A 20,513-nucleotide genomic window follows, 5' to 3' on the forward strand; every position below is an offset into this window, starting at 1 on the left:
ACCCTTAGTGCCAGAAGGGAATGTTTTGCTGTCAGGCATCATGACTGAATTTGCTTGGCACTTATTTCTCCTCCCCTCTGCTTGTTCTTCTTGTGAGTTGTAAGAGGCTGTCCCCATGGCCTTGCACTCTTGTCAGTGAGTGGCCCATCCCGGGTCAGACATCTCTGTCTTAACAGCAGTAATGCACTCTCGTAAGACTGGAGCATTACTGATCTACCCTGGTAACCGACCTTGCTCATGAGTAAGCTGAGGGAGTGAGGTTTGGAAACCCCCAAACCTTTCAGTGGGGAAAAAAATAGAACTTGGCTACTCTAGAATCCCTACTTGGGGCTGCCTTTTAAACCCAGACAGGAGCAACTGGTATTTAGCAGCATCATGCCCCAGGACAGTGGGGTCACCATTGTGGGGCATGGGAAAGGGTGCACATGACTACATGGGCTGGCAGCATGCACAGTTTAACAGCTAATTGGAGGCCGTCACCAAGACTGGGACAGCACTCGCTTAAGTATTCGTCCCCACATTTTCTCTCCATAGAGCATCCTTGCTTGGTTACCGAGCCCCGATGGCCTGGTGCTCTTTTGAGAGAGCGATCCGTGGGTCGACAAGCACTCAAATACCATCTAGTAAATTTAACATTAGTGCTCAAAGATGGGAAGGGTTGCAGAATGCAACAAGAGCACCTCAGGGCACCCCCTACTTCTCACAGATAGTTCATCTCATGAGTAAGCCTGGGGACTAATAGCCCCCAATGGGAAGGGGCTGGGCCCCCTTTCCCCCAACCTTTGTGTGAAAAAAAAAATAGAACTTGGTTGCTCCAGGATCCCTGCTGGCAGCAGCCTTTTAAAACTGATCATGGGAACCCCCCGCATGCCAAATATTCCCCTCCAGGTTCTGTGATGGGGTGCCCTGCTTATGTAGCCACATAGTGTCTGTGCTTGTGAACATACATCACTGGAACTTACTTTTCGGGCAGAAAAGCACTTAGTACCCATCTTATGATCCCATCCTCTTTCCCTTCTGCTTGCCAGGTGGGGGACATAAGGGACAGAGTTGGAACAGGGAACGTCCACTGAGAGGATGACAAGGCTGCAATGGAGCGTTGTGACATCCCTGTTGCCCGGCAACTTCATAGCTGGATAGATGACAGGAGGAGCCGGGCTGGTTCTCAGAGAGGCGGCCAGTGAGAGTAGCCACCTTCCTGGGCCAGTCTGCACCACCGCCTCTATGACTGCGGTTTGAAAAGCAGCTTGAATCCGTGGTCATGGCGGCATTGGGAGTTGGACATAACGCTTCAGTGGCCAAACCAAAGGTCTCAGCGGCAAACATTTGTGCAAACCGAAGGTTCAATATGGAGTTTGGTGAAGCAAGCCATAGGCTGCTTTTGCTGTGGAACTGCAGTTTCGCATTCGGACATACTGGGGTAACAACCTCTGCCCCATTTAATTCTAATTTGGCTTTACATGGGAACTGGGCCTACGTGTGCTGAGGTTTCATATTACACTATTGTCAGGTTCTGATATGTAGTCCTTTTGAAGGTGACTATTGATTTTCTGCCTGTGCACAGAGAGATAAACAAAGGGAAATGTAGCTTATCTTTGTCTATAAAAAGATAGTGTCTATCAAGTTTTGCTTTCTGAGGAAACGTATTTTACACTGAAAACAGCAATAAATATGGCAGAAAGTGTATTTTGAAAGTTAATTTTATAGTGTCGACTCCTTCATTCAGAGAGTGGAATTTACACATGTATTTTTTGCTCCCTTGAATGTGCAGTATACAGATGCACCACTTTCCAGAACAGGCAATTAATTTACTCATACCATAAAAGATTCAAAGACCAGACTATTTCCCTGAAGGTTATTATGCTCATATACTCAACAACCCTGAATCAAGATGCTGGAGACATTTCAGAATTTTAAGTTGTGAGCTGAGATGGACCCTTTATTACTACAGATAAAATACACAATTTAATTAATGTATGCTTATCAGATGTACAATTCGGTTGTCCCAATGCTTTATTTTCATTTAACCTACATAGGTTAGAGTAGAAAGAATAAATGATCTATTCAAATTATAAAGTACACTACAGTGTCATTGTTCCATTAAATTAACTGCACTGTACTATAGATATCAAAACTTTCCACATTCAGTGGCTTAATAGTTCATCTTTTACCTTGGTTGCATATTGTTTTAAGCAAAATGAAGTGTGTATGTGTATGTCTATGGTTGTCAAGAAGCAAGACATATAAATATATGAAGCTAGATGATACACTTATTGAGTGATTGAAGTCTCTTGGTCCATTTACACATAATGTTTAACACTTGTACAATAAGTGTGCAGTGTACACAGAAACAGATCTGTACACAGGTACAGTCATTCACCTGTTATGCTGAATGCAGGTACAGAGGTACATTCCTTATCTATACCATGCATTTGGGGGGCCTGTATCCAGGTTCACTTTTCGCCTATGGCCCTGGCGATTTATTTTTTAGTTTTTCAAGACAGTTTAGAACATCCTCCCTCATCACTTCGAATTGGCCCAGTTCTTCAGCCTCCAAGCCTGAGAAGCTCAATTCCAGAGCCGTGATATGGTCAGTATCCTCCACTGTGAAGACAGATGCAAAGAATTCATCCAGCTTCTCTGCAATATTCTTATCCTCCTTAATAATCCCTTTCATACCCTCATCATCTAAGGGTCCAACTGCCTCCCTGGCAGGTTTTATGCTTCTGGTATATATTCTGGTTGATGAAGGTGTAAGAGATTTTTAGATGCCCCCAAACTCCCACAGTCAGGAACAAATGGGGATTTCAAAACTCTCACATTAACAGAGAATGTGGGTTCTTTTGATGGTCTTGGCTGTCAAGACTCCCGATACCCAAGAAGACACGAGGAGAATGAGGAGGCAATATTTAATTAAAACAAATTTCTTTCTCACCAGAATTCGGATGAGTCGCAATACAGGCAGCACACTTCTCTCTTTCTTACAGTAATCAAACAATTAAGCTGGCAACTTAAAAGATTGTCAAAACCTCTCCCCCACACTCTGTGGTTATTCAGTTCCCCTGAGCTCACCAAAAGGAACCTGCTGCTTCCTCTCTCTCTGCGAGATGTTGGGCATTGTCAAGTTGATCGATGGACTCCTGTCCTCTTTTCTTCTCTTACCCCTGCGGCCCCTATCTATCCCCAGGCTGGGGTTTAAGTACCCCACTCATATCACCTATGCATCAACAATGATTGGATAGAGAAAGGGGTCTTGACCATCAATGACCTTCAGTTAAACCTGTTCCTTTTGACATTTAATATGATTGGCCAGAAAAATGGAATAAGGCGTAGGGCGAGCTACCCCCTTCAAGCGGAACACTGAATCTTGACGTACTCTCATTCTGAGACAGTAAAAATGAGGAAGTTTGCTTGAGCTGACAGGCCGACTTTCTCTAATTTTAGACAAAAGTTTTGGGTGGGGGCTGTCCTTGACGGAATGGAAGATTGCTGGAATAGGGAGTTTGGCATGGCCAAGGATGTCTAATATGGACAAATTTTTGGAGGCTTGGGACGGGCCCAAAGTGGAAGTGTGTCCTGGACCGTAAAGGATGTCTAGTTTTGAACATAATGCAGGGGACTTGAGATTTTACCTATAATACAGCATTGCCCATGGGTTCATGCTAAGATCAAGGCCTAAACTGTATCAGGCAAACAGACTCATGTCAAGCATTTATCTAACACAATATGGCTAACTTATCAAAGCACTTATTCAATATAAAAGTGACCTGACTAGGCCTTACAAAGGGATGATAAGAAGACCAAGTCGCAGCCCTTTAGATATCCTCTAGAGACCCCTGATAGACTTGCCACTAAGGTGCCTAAGCCCGTGTTGAATGAGCTTTAATGTCTGTCGGTGGATCTATTCCATTTGTAAGTCTCTGTTATAGCTGAAACTATCCATCTGGACAGTCTCTGCCTGGTTATCTTTTCTCCCATCTTCTCTGTACGAGAAGAATAGGTGGTTGTCCTTTCTGAATGCCTTCATAGGAACATAGGAAGCTGCCATATACAGAGTCAGACCATTGGTCCATCTAGCTCAGTATTCTCTACCCTGACTGGCAGTGGCTTCTCCAAGGCTGCAGGCAGGATTCTCTCTCAACCCTATCTTGGAGGTGCCAGGGAGGGAACGGAAACGAGATGATCTTCCCAGAGCGGCTCCATCCCTTAAGGGGAATATCTTACAGTGCTCAGACTTGTAGTCTCCCATTCATATGCAGCCAGGGCAGACCCTGCTTAGCTAAGGGGACAAGTCATACTTGCTATCACAAGACCAGCTTTCCCCCATTCTTCACCCCCCCCATTCTTCATTCTTTTGAAGTAGAAGGCTTATGCTCTCCTGACATCTAAGGTGTGTAATTTACATTCTATAGGAGTCTGAGGATTGCAGAAGTATGAGGGTAGAATTATATCTTGATTGATATGAAAGCTTGTATTGATCTTTGGCAAGAGGTTTATATCTGTAGGTAGAACCACTTTCTCTTTGTGGAAGCCTATGTAAGGGATATTGGCTCTTAAAGCCTGTAACTCGCTCACTCTCCTAGCTGTGGTCACTGTGATTAAAAATGCTGCTTTTAGTGACAGGAATTTCAATGATGTTGTTGCTAATGGTTCAAATGGGCACATTTTCAAGTTTGCATATTGTATTGCTGCCAGCAAGAGGTGAGGCCATTAGGCCCAGGAAAATCTGGATTAGTCTGGATGTCCATTGAGGATTCTGAAGGGCTAAGTCCATGTGCTGTACTATTTCAGAGATTCTGTCTGATGGTAGGAAAGCTTTCTGTTGATCTGCATCCAGAACTGAACCTTTGAACAGTATGATTCTTGTGGATTGCATCTTGGATTTTTTGTGGTTGATTCTGATAACCAGACCATTCAGTAGTGTTAGCATACTTCGCAAGTCTTGTTGAAGTTGAGTAGGCAAATGTGCTGTTAGTAACCAATCATCTAATCACAGGAACAGGTGCATGCGTTGTCCCCATAAGTAAGCAACTATGACAGCTATACGTTTGGTAAATACTCTTGGGGCAGTAGATGTGCTGAAGGCAGTACTCCATACTGGTATACATCATCCCTCACAGTGAATCTGGGATATTTCCTGTAATCTGGGTGTATCCATACGTGGAAGTATGCATCGTTCAAGTCTATGGCTGCAAACCACCTGTCCCCATTAAGAGTGGCAGTATGGCTTGTACTGATATCATTTGGAATTTTGTCATTTGGATAAAGTTGTTCAAAGCCTCAGGTCTAGTATTGGTTAAATAACCCCATCTTTTTTGGTATTTGAAAATACCTGGAATAGAACCCCTCAATTTGTTGATTTGGGAGAACTATTTCGAATGTATCTTTCTCTAAGAGTGTCACTATTTCCTCTAATAGGGTTAGAATTGGTTGGGTATATTTGATACCCTAAAAAATTGGCCTTGTGTGGAACTCTGCAGCATAGCCATTTTGGCAATCGAAAGAATGGTCTGATGTTGTTTGCTCCTATATTGGATAATGATTTCCTATCAGTGTAATCAGAGGTGCTTTCACCACTGGACTTCGGGGACAAAGTCCAGGTCCTCCACACCCCCTGGGGACCCCCCAAATCCTCTTTAGTCTGTCCCAGGTGTTGTCATTGCCTGGAAGAGCATGATAATGCTTAATTTTTTTAGGGGAGGGGGCCTCCAAATGCCTTTAGGACTAGGATCCAAAATTACCTAGGTGCACCTCTGAGTGGATTGTGGGATGTGGGTATCTGTGACAGAGCGAGGTAAGGCATCAAAGGCCTTGTTTAGCCCCATTGCCTTGATTCTGACGGGAAGCACTTCATTTTGATTTTTGTACAAAGGGTCTACTCTGTGGTCTTCCAGACTTCCTGTATTCCCTTTTATCTTGTCCCTTGTATTGTTGTTTGTATCTTCCATAGGCTTGATTAGAAGAGTAAGGTTGTTTTAGTTTAGAAAAATAGCTTTGATGAGTTGTTGGGAACGCAAATGTTTTTGCTGTCAGCTTTGACTTCTATTTTTCAAGTGTGTCATCTGTTTCTTTGCTAAAGAGGCCTTCTCCTTCAAAGATCCTCTATTTTCTCTCTTGTTTCATATCGTATTGTAGAGGAGTGAAGCCAAGCATATCTGTGTAGTGCTATCATTCTTGCCAGGTTTTTGGACTCGCAATCCATCAGATGTCTTACTGTGCTGACTTGTCTCATGATGTCTCCGATTTCACTTGTAATTCTTTGGATTCTCTGGATCCTTTTTTTGCTGTCTCTTGGATAGAGAATGTTGGCACCTAGACATGCATGTCATATAGTTAGCAATACACATTGACAGTGTAGAGGTGGAATAGAATCTACGCCTCATCCCATCTCATTTTCATCCTTCTCTGTCAACAGGGGCTGTATGTTTCCTGTTGCACTTGGATTATGAAGTGTAGTCTACCACTAAATAATTTGGATGTGGGTGTTTGCAGAGGTAAGTGCAGTTTTCTTCTTGAACCTTGTACATATTCTCTAATCTTCTCAAGGTTGGTGCAGTACTAGATGGTTTTTGCCATGCTTGTTTTGAAACTTGTAGTAATACAGGTAGCATTGGCAAAGCCCCTGGTTGAGATGCTTTGGTTGTCTGTAAGACGTTAGACACTGGATCTTGAACCTCCTTAACTTGTTTAATGTCTAATCCCAGTGTATTTGTCATATCAGTTATGAGGGAGTGATATGTCCTGTGCTCCTCTTTTGGAGAATTCGAGGATTTATTCAATACCTTGTCATCTGAGGAATGTTCTGAAGGAATCTCCTGAACTGCAGACTCTGCCTCTGAGTCTTGGGAGACCACTTCTTCACCTTTTGGACTCTGTGCTACCATTACCAGTCCATTCTTCTAGTTCTCTAGAGGGCTCATACATTGGGGAAGTAGAAAATGACGTGACAGTAGCTGTCATTTGTGTTCTCGTAGCTGTTACCAGCCCTGTTTCTGCTAGTAGGGTTGGTTGTCCCACATCCCCTGTCATCTGTGGCGTTCTTGGCCTGAGTGCAGGCTGTTGAACCGAGACTCAGCACTTGCTGTGGAGGTGACAGTATGGGTCACCACATGAGATGGTATTCTCCTGACCTCCAGTGGGTGGCGAAAGTAGTGATTGCCTTCTTCTGATGGGTCTTTAGTATATTTCACAAGTGTCAAATGAGGTGCATATCTCTTCCTTTATTGATAGTAGTCATGAGGACACGTCCGAATCAGCGAATAGGTTGTATACAGGTTATAAAGCAGGTCATTGGCACAGGTTATGCTGGCTGCATGCCTTCAGGTCAAAACTATCAAGGCAGACCAAGACTGGAACATGCCTGCACCTCGCTATTGAGGAATGCAAGGCCATTCAGACCCTACTTCAAAGACAACTCATAGAAGGGAGAGATCTCCTTGTCTAAAAAGCGATAACACTCTTGGGAGTAATGCAGATAAGGTGGCACATTTCTCAAACCTGTTTTGAATTAACATATTATTATTGTCTACACAGTCAGACAGGTGTTATTGACTGGTTTGTTTTATCCAGACATCGAGTCCTTCCCAAGGACCTGGGATGGATGAATTTTATTGTCAATGTTCTTGCTGTTGTTATAGATATCGTCACAGAATATAGGCTGTTCCCAGTAATGTTGCTTTTTGTAATTGGCTGATGGTGATTTCTGTGGCCCCTATGGTGTTGAGGTGCTCTTCTAGTTGTTTTGTAATTGCACCTAGGGTGCCAGTTTTGGTCTTTTTCTGCCACAGCCTTTCAATTTCAATTTGTAGATCTTTGTATGTTGTTATTTTTTCTATTTCTTTTTCTTCTATTCTGTTATCCCCTGGTATTGCTATGTCGATTATTTTAACTTGTTTTTCTTTCTTCTCAACTACAGTTATATCTGGTGTATTGTGTGGCAGATGTTTGTCTGTTTGTAGTCAGAAGTCCCATAATATTTTTGCATCTTCATTTTCTACCACTTTTTCAATTATATGGTCCCACCAATTTTTGGCTCCAGGTAGCTTGTATTTTTTGCAGATGTTCCAGTGTATCATCCCTGCTACTTTGTCATGCCTTTGTTTGTAGTCAGTCTGTGCGATCTTTTTACAACAACTGATTAGGTGGTCCACTGTTTAATCTGCTTCTTTACAAAGGCGGCACTTGCTGTTTGTGGTTGATTTTTCGACTTTTGCTCTTATTGTATTTGTTCTTAGTGCCTGTTCTTGCGCAGCCAATATTAGACCCTCTGTTTCTTTCTTCAAGTTGCCATTCTTAAGCCATTGCCAGGTCTTGGTGATGTCTGATTTTCCACTTATATTGTGCAAATATTGACCATGCAGTGGCTTATTTTTCAATTTTTCCGCTTGGTTCTTGACTTGTTCTTTCTTGTAGGCCTGCTTTGTTTCATTAGTGTTGAATAGTTTCTCGTTCTCGACCATTTTAAGTGCATCTTCTTCACTGTCCCTTATATATTCTTCAAGGCCTCTTTTCTCCTCCTCTACTGTTTGATGGGCTTGCAGCATTCCTCTTCCACCTGAGCTGCGAGGGAGGTATAGCCTATCTACATCACTGCAGGGGTGCAGAGCATGATTGATGGTCATTATTTTCCTTGTCTTACGATCTAGCATCTCTAGCTCTGCCTGGGTTCAGTCATTATTCCTGCAGTGTATCGGATAACAGGTATAGCCCAGGTGTTTATGGCTAGTATGGTGTTCCCGCCATTGAGTTTGGACTTTAGGATTTTTCTAACTCTCCTGATGTATTCACTTCCAATTTTTCTTTTAACAACTTCTTCTTCTTCTTCTTCTTCTTCTTCTTCTTCTTCTTCTTCTTCTTCTTCTTCTTCTTCTTCTTCTTCTTCTTCTTCTTCTTCTTCTTCCTATTTCTACACTGCCCTTCCAAAAATGGCTCAGGGCAGTTTACACAGAGAAATAACAAACAAATAAGATGGAACCCTGTCCCCAAAGGGCTCACATTCTAATAAGAAACATGATAGACACCAGCAACAGGCATTGGAGGTACTGTGCTGGGGGTAGATAGGGCCAGTTACTCTCCCCCTGCTAAATTAGTTGGCAAGGCCCATAAAAACTATACATATGTAATATTTCCATACCTGGTCTTAAGATAGTCAACCAAGTACAGTCCTATTCACCATGTATATCACATTTAAACAGCTTCTTCCTGCCTTTGTTAGGCAAGCTAGCCTCAGAGTGATTAAGTTCACATGACAATAGATTTCTTTGTCTTTCATGACATCTGCCACCTTTTTTAGTAAGTAGAATGGCTTGGAAACTGCCTCAGGGCATGTTTCAATGTATATATACCTCCAGCAAAAGTATATGGCCTCAGAATCTGTTTGGCTCACTATCCTATGGACTCTCATACAAGTGAGTAGTAGCCCCTTGCTTTTCGCTTCTCTTCCATGCCTTCCTGCCTATTCCTCACAAGGAGACTTTTGCCAACAGGCAATGAATGTACCAACTTAACCAGGAAGGATAGGTAAACCAACCTCTTGCCCATCTAAGCTTCCTTGCCCCTTCTCCCTCTCTTTTCAGCCTTCCCACTTTCAAGCACTTTCCACGGCAATCCTTAAGCCGGGCTCTGGTCAAGCATTTTAGCCAAGCCGATCATTCCACATTTATTTATTTATTGTTAAATTTATATACCGCCTTGCATTAAAAACAATCCCAAGGTGGTTTACAAAAATTAAACAACATAATAAAAATGACAGTTAAAAGCATTAAGCTAAAAATATGACAACAAATCAAATTTAAAATATATAAAATACAGACATAAAAACTGTACATGGATAAAAACACACACAAGCAGCAATAAAACAATCATGTAAAGGCCTGGATAAAAAGCCAAGATTTAACAAGCTTTCTAAAACTGTGATGGAGTCAGAGGAGTGAATGACCACTGGGAGAGCATTCCAAAGTCTGTGGGCAGCAACAGAGAAGGCCCTGTCCCACATGCACAACAACTGAGCCTCCCTCATTGTCGGCACCTGGAGCAGATGGCTTCATGTAGATGTTAAACAGCATGGGGGACAAAAATGAACCATGTGGGACTCCACAGGCCAATGGCCACGGGCCAAGCAGTAGTCCTCCAGCACTACCTTCTGGACCCTCCCCCCAAGAAATTTAGATCTTCAAGCTAAATTGCTGCTAGCTACACTCTTGACTAGAATATAAGCTAAGATGTTTTGCCTTGCCTAACTAAACATTTGTCTTCTGAAACCCCATTTTTACCCTTAATAAACCTTTTGAACTGTATTTCTGTCTCCTGGTTTTTCCAATATGCCGAAACTTGCTCAGATTGATATTGGAAACAAATTGCTCCCTCTAGCCAAGTTAATTCTCCATGTTAATCCAAAAGCATATTCAGAGCATCTAGACAGCACTCTGGGGCAGTTTTGGTTACAGTCCTCCCTTGGTCTGTAGAGGAACATGTGACAGACCAGGGAAATTGAAGATGTCTTTGGGATCTCAATGACCTCCCCTTCATACTCTAAGTCTCCTTCAAAACATAGTGAAGGGATTGCATGTACTCCCTCCTCAACGTTGAGGAAGGGCTAATAAAGTATACTGATGTGGCCATTCCATTCAGTTGAGAATCTCTTTGCACAGTGCCAAGGTCTCTAGTGTCAATAGTTCTGACTGAGTAGTTACAGTAGCCGAAGTTGCAGGTTTCGATAGTGACATAGGAATGATCGATGTTGTGATCGATGTAAAATCCTTTGTCGATGTCAATGGCATGTTTGTTGTTGTTGGTAAGGTCATAGACTCTGCTTGTGGTAAAGCTGCTGTTGATAGTAAAGTTACAAAAGCAGATGTTGAAGGTTGTTGTTTGGGTGTCGAAAATTGACAGAGCTGTCCATGTCGACAAAATCTTTGAGGTAGAAGCAACAAGAGTGTGCTTCAATGTGGACATTTGAAAGTGATGTTGAGGATCAGTATTTTTTTCCCCTTTGGTTTTGTTGAGGTGGCATACTCATGAGCTTGCTTCTTTGCCTTCTTCTTCACTCTGTCAACGGTGCCTTCGAAGCAGACAGGAGTAGTTTCAACATAGAAGTACTCACTGTTGAGACTGACTGTGCAGTCACTGTTAAAGCCGCTGCAGTTGGACTAGATGTCAATATCAGATGCACCAAATTTGAAGCAGCCGCTGAAGTCAAAGTCGAAGATGCTGTGGTCACTGTCAATGGTTGCAAAGTCAAATTATACAAGGCATCTTTGAGCCTTAATTCCTGTTTTTTGTGGGTTTGTTTGAAAAATGACAGGCAGATTTTACACTGTTCTGTGTTCGTCACCCAGGCACAATAGATAAAGTTTGTGTAGGTCTGAGGTAGGCAACTTTGCCTTACATTTTCTACAGCATTTAAACATTTTATTTTCAGTCATGTACACTTGAAATGTCCTCTGGTAATATAGCAGACAGTTAAAACAGACTGTTTTCTTTCTCTCACACACAGGTCCTTGGTATAAAAACCCTCAAGAACTCGACCTGTCACTTCCCATGGCAGCAGTTGGAAAGGAATTGAATCCAATGATGCTCCAACTGCCACTCCTAATGAACAAGCACGAGTGCGGGGCGGGGCGGAGCTAGAGCATTTTCCAAGCTTGGAGAGCCCTACCGATGGCGGCTGCTGTGCATGCACAATCCCAGTTGTGTGAATACAGCCAGGCTCACATCAAGGATCCTCTAGTTTTGCTACCTGCGTATGACTTGTAAACATGGCATGGGCCTGAAGCATCTGTCAGGCCACAGGATTTGGCTGGTGGACTGCATTTGCTTTGTTGGGTCACAGGTTATGTATTTGTAGCACAGGAAAGCAATGATCTGACTCTCCTGCTGGCATTGCATGAAAAGGAAATATACAGATTAATAGCATTTAAAATTACAATAAACTTGAGGAGGTCTACTGTACATTCAATTAGCTCACTGAAGTTGACTGAATGCAGGGGCGTAGCATCTATTGTGCAAATGGGTTCAGATAACCCAGGCCACCATGCCCCAGGGCCCACGCCTGGCGCCCCAACCACATGCCTGCGACTGACGTCAGACGTGCAGGGGGTGTGTCCACGTAAAATATGGCTGAGTAAAATATAGCCAGCAGCGTGTCTGTAGCACTGCAGGAAATGCCCTTCCCTGCTTGTAAAGGCAGGGAGGTGCATTCCTGGCCAGGCTGAGAACCCAACTCTGGCTGAAGCTGCTGCACAACTCCATTTTCGAGCACCTCCAGCAAGCGCTGGGTTCCCAGCCTGGCCTGGAATGCATCTCCCTACCTTAGAAGCAGAGAAAGGCACTCCCTGTGTTGCTGCAGACACATTGCTGGCTGTATTTTACTCGCACACAGGGCACACATCACCTGTGTCTGACACCAGATGCAAGGGTGTGGCTAGGGCCACGGGCCGGCCGTGGAGGCTGAACGCAAGCCGGTGATGGTGGTGCTACACCCATGACTGAATGTCAGCATGCATATAAAACTTTATTATATACAAGTGCCCCTTGTTATTTGCAGGAGTTCCTTTTCTGAAATTTAGTGTGCATATGGAAACTGCGAAAAAATGAAACCTTGAGTCAATTAGAATTGGTGTGTAGGTTCCTTGCTCTGGAAAAAAAAAAAGCTAAAAAAAGCAAGGAAGGGGCAGAGAAAAGGGTAGAAAAGCATAGTGCCTTGTTCTCCAGGATTGCCCCCCAAATCCTTTTATTTTTTTCTTTTAATTTATTTTTTAAACAAAAGAGAGCCATAAAATTGTTCTGCACTTCAAAATCATAATAGGAAATGACATCAGAAGTCATTTCCGGTCACCCAGGAACCATGGATAGGCATAAATTGGCTATATTGCATGCTGTGGATAAAGGAAGCATACACCTTAGTTAAATTAATTTACACTCCAAATTTCATGTAAATAAATTGAGGCCTGCCTTCATTATCTTTTGAGCATCACCAGCTGAGAATGTGGACTAGATTGCTGGAAACAATTTTATCATTTTGAAATAGAGGAGTCAGATGTTCAACTCTGATGACAGCAGGGGGCATTTCTTTTCTCCTAAAAGTATTAAGACTCCTACATTTTAAGAGCTGCATGAGGCCAGAACTGCATGACTCTTATTCAAATTGGATTTTCACTGCTAGAGTCTACTGAACAGAGGAAAGGGGATTAGCACAATTCCTGCAGCTGATGCAGTTAGTGTTTTCTAACTACATCCTTATAAGTAGTACAGTGAAACTAGGAGTAAGACCCTATGTATTTGCTTAGTGTTGCATATAGGGAAGTAATCGAAAGGACACAGTGGGACTCTTAAAAGAACAGTGATGTTTTGTTGAAAGGGTTTCAAGTAAAGTTCCATTGAGAGGTGGCTCAGCTAAAACACCAACCCTATCTTTACAGCTTCATTAGTGGACCTTTGAAAGTCCTGGGTCCACCCCATTGTGCTGGGGTGGGAGGAAGGAGAATATCCCTTTGTTGCCTAGGCAACAAGATAATATTTTTCCACAGTGTGCCCAGAAAAAAGAATTGCTTGGTTGCTTAGGCAACCAGGTAGTTCTTCTTTCTTCCTGTACTGTGTGCTACTGTGACTTTTTTCGTCCAAAGCTTCAAAGTTTGCTAACAACTACAGAAGTGAATTAAAGACACAGATGGGTTTATATGAGGCAACTCTTACCCCACAACTCTGCCCTTCTGCATTTTGCTCCAAATAAATGACTTGAGGATATTTTGGCTCAGCACAATTTAAGACCAATCATATGCTCACCTGTACAGCAGCAAGAAACATGGCAAACTCGTATTTATTTGCTCCAGTGTTGGTCTGTGTCCTCTCACCCACTGTTCTGGACCAGAAACTGGACCCAGTTAGTGTCACCCAAACAAGCAAATTTCCACTGGTTCATAAAGGTTTGATTATTATTCTTCCAAGCATGCAGGACAACTAACATCTCAGAAGTTCATCAGCTTGAAGGGGTTTTGCTGTTCAAATGGAGATTAAAATCCAGGAGATAAATTCTTGAAGATGATGAATTGTGGGTAACTGATTGCTAGGTGAAAAGACATGTGGACTTTTCCTAACTATAAAAGCCTCCTTTACTTTTATCTAACTACAAGGACTCCATCATAGAGAGCTTTTGTAAACTAAGAGAAGCTGCTTCCTCTGGATTGGCCGAGAGAGAGGAAACTCCCTGCTTCTGGGTAATCTTACAGAGCATAGACTAATAGCCAGGGGCGTATCTATCATGGGGCAGGCAGGGCATGTGCCCCAGGCGCCACTTGAAGGGGGGTGCCATTTTTTAAAATGAATTTTTTTTAAAATGGCCACCGAAAACAAAATGGCCACCACGCATGCTTAAATGGCCTCTTCAAGGCCCTAGGCCATGCCAGGCCTTGCAGAGGCCATTTGACCATGCACAGTGGCCATTTTGTTTTTTGTGGCCATTTAAAAAAATTATTTTAAAAAATGGCCACCACACATGCTCAAATGGTCCCTGTGAGGCGCTAGGCCTTGCCAAGCCTTGCAGAGGCCATTTGAGCATGCGTTGCAGCCTCCAAAATAGCCACCACACCAATCTTTGCAGGCCCAAACAGGCCCCAAAATCAGCCTGGGACGGGCTGTGGTGGTGAATTAAGAGGCCAGCAGGGGGAGGGGGAACCTTTGCAGACTCCCCCCAGCCTTTAGGAAGCCCCCCAAAGGGGCTACAGGTTAAAAAAAATTAAAAAATATAATATAATATAATATAATATAATATAATATAATATAATATAATATAATATAATAAGTCACTGTACACATATTCAGTTTGTCACTATGTACAGAGAATCAGGGCTTGTGAATACTGAGCTGAAGCTTATGAGCTAGGATTGTATTCATTTGCTCTGACTTTGCTTCTTGTGATAAGTGAGTTCAGTGTGATGGCTTAATAATATGGCTATTAATGGTGAGTTTGTCTTTGAATCAGTGTGAAATCCTTAGTATTAAGGCCCACTGGGAGTTTCTTGCTCTCTTTCTCTCATTTGAACTATCTTTCTGAAATACTAGATATATTCCAAGCAGTGACACAGTTTACTCTGTATATCCTTTAATTATTTCCAGAGTATCTGGGAAAAGCCAAATTCTCCATTTATTTTTAAAACTTATGTAATAGTGATACTACAATGCATAGTAGAGAATTAGACAGCACTTCTGTTTAGTTTTCCAAGTACACCTCCACATAGTATTTGGGTATTTCATGAGCCCTAGCATACTGAAATCTGTAGTTTTCCAGCATTTTTCCATCTGGCTATGTCCACTGCTAAATAGTTTTTGAAATATTAAAAGATTAATGAGCTTGACTTGTATTTTTGAGCTGATATTATGGTAAAGTTATCTGAAAGATGGGTGTCAGATGTTTGGACAGGGGGCGCAATTTCAGTGCTTGCCCTAGGCGCTATTTTCCCTAGATACGCCTCTGCTAACGGCTCCAGACAACTACACTGGATTGTGGTTGGACAACAAAGCAATAATAACATAGTATTTCTACTTTGCATGCATTCTACACCCGTGATGCCCCCGTGGCAACACACCCACTGTTATTAAAAGCAGCAAGAGTCACCATCGGCCTCACTGCTGGGGTGCTGGGGACTTTTTCAGGGCAGAGAGTTAGGGAAAGAATGTCCTAAAAGCTTCAGATGCTGTTCTGTGCTAGACAAGAAATACTGTTAAGAGGAAGGGGGTTTATTTCTACTTAGCGAAGTGTGACCAAGGTTTCCAGCTCTGCCCTGTTGCCCTCATGTAAAATGCTGTTTAAACTGCTGCAATATAAGCTTCTGCTTGCAAAAGCTGTGGAAGGTATCAGGCAATGCAAGCCTTAATCTCACTGCAGCGCAACCAATGTTATAATAATCACTTGGGTTCTGTGCTCTGTGCTTCATAACCGGACATAAAATATGCCACGGACATTTCAAAAGTTGACTTGCCTGGACGCACATATGAGGCATCTTTATGTAAAACAGTATTTGATGTTTAAGAGCAACAAACTTCACATATTGAATTGTCAAGCTCAGTTATCTCCAGGAAATATAATTCATACACCCTCACCCTAAACACATTATAGAAATAGAAATACTGCTGAGAGCAATAGAAAACAACCATTTCTTCTCATTTAAAAACACACAAACAGATCTGGTTGCACAAATGCCTGGAGTTCTCAGTTATGACACTTACATACAAATACAGGAATTATCAAATGGCTTTTATCCCCAAACAATACCTTGACTTGCAAATTTGTGGTGCTGTACAGTATCTCTTAAAAGAAACAGGTTGATTGCTTTTCAACTTGTATGTGGCTAGGGGCTGCCACGCACCACTGTTTATGTATGTGGGAACCCTACAATGGTAGACCCTAATAGTGATGTGCGGTTCGGTCCGCATCCGGACCGGTTCGTCCCGAACCGGTCCAGATCCGGCGGTTCGATCCCGGACCGAATCGGGCCCTTCTGGGACCGATCCGGACCGAATCCGAGTCGGTTCGGCTCCGAACCGGCTCGGGTTTCCCGAACCGGTTCGGGAGTTCAATTGAGTCTCTGGAGTCAGTGGAGTGTCCCTTTAAAGTTTGAAGTGTGTCCTCCATTTTGTGGCTCATTCCTGAAACTTTTGCTCCTAGCATCCATTTTGTGATGCTATTTTCAGGCATTGTATTGGCTGCGCTATTGATCCTTTGATTGGCCAGAATGAGTCCTTTGGTCTGGTAGGCTGCTTGGCTGTTGCACTGTTGAGAGCTGGCACCCTGTTGGCCGTGGGGGGAGTGCAAAGGTGGGGGCTCCCAAAGGAGGGAATTTCAAACCTATATAAACCCAAGCCTCTTCTCTGGAAACTTCTCTTGGCTGCAGTTGTGGGATCATCTCTGAGACCTTGCTTGCTCTTTTGCTGCTGGTGTCTGCTGTGAGTCCCTGCTGACTGTGTGTCACATTAGTGTGTGTCTGTCTCTCTGCTCTCTCTCTGTGTTGTTGTGTGCCACCTTGTCCATCTGCCCTCTGTCTGTCTCTGTCCAAACCTCTTTAATACTTTCCCCTCAACTTTTTCCAACTTTTCCTGTTGTGTTTTCTGTTCTCTTCACCCTTTCTCTCTCAACCCTTCTCCTAAAGTTTTGGCTTTCCCTCCTCCCCCCCACCCCCATCTTCTGCATTGCTTTCCTGTTTTTGTGCCTTGCCTGACTTTTGTTCCACTTTTTGAGTTTCATTCAATTATTGCTTCTGTGTAAATTTATATATTTGCTGATTTTGTTTTTTAATTAATAACTTCTGCTATTGTTATTGCTGGCTGCCTGTCTGAGTTGTGTTTCTGAGGATTTAGTTTATATTATTGCTGCAATTTGATTCCTTGTGTTCTGATTTTGATTGTTAATTTGTTCCCCTCTGGCCCTGCTCCTAGCTCCCCCCCCTCCCTCCCACCCAGATAAGATTGTTTCCCTCCTGTGCTGCTGCCTGTTGAGCCTTGCATTCTTTGGATTTCTTTGTGGAATTAGGTTCTAGTTTTGGTTTTGCTCCCTGTGTGTGTCCCACCCACTCCCCCAGTCCCTCCCCCTGGTAGTTGTTACCCCCCCCCCCCCGCCCTGAGACTTTCTGGCTGCCCTTTGGTTTCCTTTTTTTTACTTTGTATATAGATTGTTTTGATTCAAATTTGATTGTTCCCCTGTGTGGTCCTGCTCCTAGCTTACCCCCTCCCTCCCCTCCAGAAACCCACTCCCCCCACTGCCACCTCCTCCTCCTCCACTCCTGCCCTGCCTGCCCCCTCCCACCCAGACTGAGTGTTGTTCCCCATCCTCCCTGGTGCTGCTGCTGCTGCCTGTTGAGTCCTGTCTTAGTTACTTTGGTTTTTTGTGTGAAATCAATTAGCTTCTTTTGGTTCTGGTTTTGCTGTGTGTGTGTCCCATTCCTCCCTGCTGGTTGTTGTTGGTTCCTCTCCCCCCCCCCCCGACTTTCTGCCCATTGTTCCCAGGTGTTTTTTTTTTTTTTTTTTGGACTTTTTTTCATATTGTTTGGTTTGCTTTGATTGATTCATTGATTGTTCCCCTCTCTGTGTGGCCCTCTGCTCCCAGCTTCCCCCCTCCCTCCCCTCCAGAAGCCCACTCCCCCCACTGCCACCTCCTCCTCCTCCACTCCTGCCCTGCCTGCCCCCTCCCACCCAGATTCATCCCCCTTGACGCATACTAATCCCCCCAAAACACACCCTGCCCTCTGGTCTCTCCCCCTCTTGCCCCCCGACTCCCTGCTACATACCCCAGACCCCCTGAAACACACTCCACCCCCCAAACACCCTCTGTTGGTCTCTCCCCCTCTTGCCCCCCTGACTCCCCGCTACATACCCCAGACCCCCTGAAACACACTCCACCTCCCAAACACCCTCTGTTGGTCTCTCCCCCTCTTGCCCCCCGACTCCCCGCTACATACCCCAGACCCCCTGAAACACACTCCACCCCCCAAACACCCTCTGTTGGTCTCTCCCCCTCTTTCCCCCCGACTCCCCGCTACATACCCCAGACCCCCTGAAACACACTCCACCCCCCAAACACCCTCGGTTGGTCTCTCCCCCTCTTGGGACCGTCACCGCTGCTGCTGCTGTCCTCCTCCCACACCCGAATCCCCCTCCCTGCTGCTACATTACAGCTCCTCCTCTCTTCTTCCTCTCTCTCTCTCTTTCTCTCTCCTCATCCCTTCACTTCTTCTTCCTCCCACAGCTGCAGCCACACAGTATCCTACCTCCGACCTCACCTGGAGGTCCCCGCCATCGGTTATTTTTCTTTTGAAAGTTGTTTTATTTCATTTGTCTCTGCTTGGGGGTGAGTTGAGCAACAACACATAAATAGTGTGGTCTCCTCACTTCTGCCCCTCCATCGTTGAACTACCCCGGTTGCCTGTGCCTCGTGCGGCCGCCCTGTTGTGTCCCAGCCCAGGGGGTTGGCTGTTGGCGGCGCATCCGTGACCAGCAGTGAGCGGCAGGAGAAGGACCGGAAGAAGAGGGGTTAGTGCGTGTGCAATTGTGCACCTTTTGTTGCCCCCTTTCTCTCCCTAGCTGGCGGTTTTAAATAGGGACACCCCTATCTTGAAATGCATTTGGGTGTGGGGAGGAGGGAGAGGAGATGTACCGTTGTAACTTGTGTCTTCATGCCCAATAAAGAAATTGCTGCTGCTGTGTGTTGCGCTGCATTGCATGCGTCTTGCAGGTGGTTTTTGAACAGGTGCCTTCTTCCAGAGTGTTTCCTTGCCTCTGGGGCAGTCTGAGTGGGGTCAGGGGATCGGATGCTGCCACTACATGCTGGGCCAATGCCATGCCAGAGTGCTTCCTTGCCTCTGGGGCAGTCTGAGTGGGGTCAGGGGATCGGATGCTGCCACTACATGCTGGGCCAATGCCATGCCAGAGTGCTTCCTTGCCTCTGGGGCAGTCTGAGTGGGGTCAGGGGATCGGATGCTGCCACTACATGCTGGGCCAATGCCATGCCAGAGTGCTTCCTTGCCTCTGGGGCAGTCTGAGTGGGGTCCTGGGTTCTGATGCTGCCACTACATGCTGGGCCAATACACACATATGATGATGATGTTCAATCCATGATGCTGCCATCAAGTGTTTGCTGCTGCTTGCTTGCCATGGCATTGGGCGGGCAGAGTCACAGAGTGGGTGGGTTCAACCTCTGTTTAGGTGTGACTGGGTTCTGGTTTTGGTTGTGTGCAATTTAGAGTCACTAAATAGGCTGCATTGAGTTTGATGCTCTCCCCACAGGAGCATTACTTGAGAACTACCCCCCAGAACCCACACTTTGTGTTCCAGTTCACTAAATAAGGCTTTCCTCCTTTGATCTGCAGGTGCCCAAGTGTTGACTGCGTCCCTCCCCCACCCCCGGTAGGTGCTGTGCCCTCCCCCCATCCACTCCCCCCCCCCAAAGTTAAAAACTTGCCACCCACACCACAACTACTCCACCCAACTGCCCGTGCCACCCACACCAGGGGTCCACCCTTTAACCCCCTATTTTTTAAAAAAACCCTCCCAGACCCATCTCCCCAATTGGCTTGGTTGACTCCCAAGTCCCAAATTCTAAAAGGACACCCTCCCCCTCACTTCAATTGGCTTCCCCCCCCATCAAAAAGTCTTCCTTTCCCCCCAATTGGCTTCCTTTTTTAAAAACAAACTCCCCCCCCGCCGTCTCCAAATCAGCTGCCTTTTTTTTGGCCCCTAAGCCCCTCCAAATTATTTTTTTGACCCTGTCTCTGGCCTTCCTCCTAAAGTCTCCCTCCTTCTGACCTAGCAGCATGTCTGAGCGCCGTGTGGCGGGCAGGGCTCGCTCAAGGCTGGCAGGCAGAGGTGGGAGAGGCCAGGTGCGGGGTGCGCCTGCGACACGGGGAGGGAGAGGACGCGGGGAGCCTGAGGACACCCCAGTTCTCCCCATTGGAGAATTCTTTGCTCCGGCCCCATCTTTGGTGCGCAGGATTCAGTTCCCCACGCCTGCTGCCGCCAATCGCGGCAGA

At 44.8% G+C, this 20,513-nt stretch overlaps 1 long non-coding RNA gene across 2 annotated transcripts; it reads left to right on the plus strand.

The window, feature by feature from the left end:
* The first annotated feature begins 1,102 nt into the window (after positions 1–1,102).
* Positions 1,103–11,949, plus strand: LOC128351848 (uncharacterized). Of its 2 annotated transcripts, none has more exons than XR_008320080.1 (3): positions 1,103–1,420; positions 6,416–6,494; positions 11,495–11,949. It is a non-coding gene; the product is annotated as an uncharacterized LOC128351848 (long non-coding RNA). The 2 variants fall into 2 exon arrangements; XR_008320081.1 differs by having other exon boundaries at positions 1,103–1,309.
* Positions 11,950–20,513: the final 8,564 nt, after the last annotated feature.

The sequence above is a fragment of the Hemicordylus capensis genome, chromosome 3 (genome assembly GCF_027244095.1).
Source record: "Hemicordylus capensis ecotype Gifberg chromosome 3, rHemCap1.1.pri, whole genome shotgun sequence".
NCBI lineage: Eukaryota > Metazoa > Chordata > Lepidosauria > Squamata > Cordylidae > Hemicordylus > Hemicordylus capensis.